Below are 2500 nucleotides of genomic sequence, written 5' to 3' on the forward strand. Positions count from 1 at the left end.
TCCACTAGACTCTGACTTTTTGGTAGGTGGTTTTTTTTTTTTTTTTTTTTTTTTTTAAGTGTGGATGTAAGGCAGCCTTAAGCAAATCAAGACTGCAAAGCCAGGGCGGCTTTGAAAACTATTTTTGGACACGAGCAAGATTGGGAGCAGTAATTTGGGCTTCGGTTGACCGCGTCCTGGGCAGAAACAGGAGTCCTAACTCACTAGAGAGATTTGGCTAATTGTAACGTCAGAGATGGAAAAAAAAAATTCAGGCACCAAGCAGAGAATGGTTTCTATGCGCAGGTATCTGGGTTACAGGTCTGTCACAGCCTGGGAGGGTCTGAAAACGCTTTTGGACACGAGCTAGATTGGGAGCAGTGATTTGGACTGATGATGACCAGTTTCTGGGCACAAACAGGAGTCCGAACTTACTAGGGGAGCTTTTGCAAATTGTAACATTGTAGACGGACAAAAGGAAGGACGCTAGCAGAGGATGGTTTCGATCCATCGACCTCTGGGTTATGGGCCCAGCACGCTTCCGCTGCGCCACTCTGCTGCTACATGCAATGGCTTGGGAGAAGTTCTCACTAGACACTGACTTTTGCTGGGCTACTTAAGGAAAGGCGGCCCTCCGTCAGTCTGTGTAGAGATTTATTGGTTGTTGGGGAACATTTCGGGGCCCACAACTGGTTGCTTATTTTGTTTTCATTTTGTTGCTCGGAAGATCACCCGTACACATAGGCCATTGACCTGCCTGAAACTGGAACACCAGGCAAGCAGCTTCCGTGTCTCTGTGGCGCAATCGGTTAGCGCGTTCGGCTGTTAACCGAAAGGTTGGTGGTTCGAGCCCACCCAGGGACGCAGTCCTCTTTTGCTTCCGCCTGCAGCTTGAGTGGCTCAGCTACAACTTCAATTAAGAGCTCCGTATAACTGGCCAGTTTCAATATCTAAAGCACACATGGAAGAAGAAGGTTCTTCAGATGGAAGAGAAGAAGCACAGCAGAAAAGTGCTTGCTGCCAGCTTAATAAACGTGCAAAATGAAAGGATACCAACAAAAAAAAAATCTCCTTCGAGCCGGAATTGAACCAGCGACCTAAGGATTGCTATTAGAGTACTACAGTCCTCCGCTCTACCAGCTGAGCTATCAAAGGCTTGGGGGAAGCCCTGGGTGCGTGCTTACTAGCCTTACTTTTCAGTGTCACGGCCTTGGCAAGCAGGAGACGATTTCTCCCAATTTTGAAAAAGGCTGCAAAAAGGACAAAGCTGGAGGATGCGGGCATCGATCCCGCTACCTCTCGCATGCTAAGCGAGCGCTCTACCATTTGAGCTAATCCCCCTCTGCTGCTGAGGGGTGTGTGGAGGGTGGAGTTTTTTCCACTAGACTCTGACTTTTTGGTAGGTCGTTTTTTTTTTTTTTGTTTTTTTTTTAAGTGTGGATGTAAGGCAGCCTTAAGCAAATCAAGACTGCAAAGCCAGGGCGGCTTTGAAAACTATTTTTGGACACGAGCAAGATTGGGAGCAGTAATTTGGGCTTCGGTTGACCGCGTCCTGGGCAGAAACAGGAGTCCTAACTCACTAGAGAGATTTGGCTAATTGTAACGTCAGAGATGGAAAAAAAAAATTCAGGCACCAAGCAGAGAATGGTTTCTATGCGCAGGTATCTGGGTTACAGGTCTGTCACAGCCTGGGAGGGTCTGAAAACGCTTTTGGACACGAGCTAGATTGGGAGCAGTGATTTGGACTGATGATGACCAGTTTCTGGGCACAAACAGGAGTCCGAACTTACTAGGGGAGCTTTTGCAAATTGTAACATTGTAGACGGACAAAAGGAAGGACACTAGCAGAGGATGGTTTCGATCCATCGACCTCTGGGTTATGGGCCCAGCACGCTTCCGCTGCGCCACTCTGCTGCTACATGCAATGGCTTGGGAGAAGTTCTCACTAGACACTGACTTTTGCTGGGCTACTTAAGGAAAGGCGGCCCTCCGTCAGTCTGTGTAGAGATTTATTGGTTGTTGGGGAACATTTCGGGGCCCACAACTGGTTGCTTATTTTGTTTTCATTTTGTTGCTCGGAAGATCACCCGTACACATAGGCCATTGACCTGCCTGAAACTGGAACACCAGGCAAGCAGCTTCCGTGTCTCTGTGGCGCAATCGGTTAGCGCGTTCGGCTGTTAACCGAAAGGTTGGTGGTTCGAGCCCACCCAGGGACGCAGTCCTCTTTTGCTTCCGCCTGCAGCTTGAGTGGCTCAGCTACAACTTCAATTAAGAGCTCCGTATAACTGGCCAGTTTCAATATCTAAAGCACACATGGAAGAAGAAGGTTCTTCAGATGGAAAAGAAGAAGCACAGCAGAAAAGTGCTTGCTGCCAGCTTAACCCCTTAAGGACCAGGCCCTTTTTCGTTTTTGCGTTTTTATTTTTCACTCCCCACCTTCAAAAATCTATAACTTTTTTATTTTTCCGTGTACAGAGCTATGTGATGGCTTATTTTCTGCGTAAAAAATTGCACTTCG

At 47.6% G+C, this 2500-nt stretch overlaps 2 non-coding genes across 2 annotated transcripts; both read left to right on the forward strand.

Moving 5' to 3' along the window:
* Nucleotides 1-769: 769 nt before the first annotated feature.
* Nucleotides 770-843, forward strand: TRNAN-GUU (transfer RNA asparagine (anticodon GUU)). Its single transcript has one exon. It is a non-coding gene; the product is annotated as a tRNA-Asn (tRNA).
* Nucleotides 844-2124: 1281 nt separating this feature from the next.
* Nucleotides 2125-2198, forward strand: TRNAN-GUU (transfer RNA asparagine (anticodon GUU)). The gene has a single exon. It is a non-coding gene; the product is annotated as a tRNA-Asn (tRNA).
* Nucleotides 2199-2500: the final 302 nt, after the last annotated feature.

The sequence above is a fragment of the Engystomops pustulosus genome, chromosome 3 (genome assembly GCF_040894005.1).
Source record: "Engystomops pustulosus chromosome 3, aEngPut4.maternal, whole genome shotgun sequence".
NCBI lineage: Eukaryota > Metazoa > Chordata > Amphibia > Anura > Leptodactylidae > Engystomops > Engystomops pustulosus.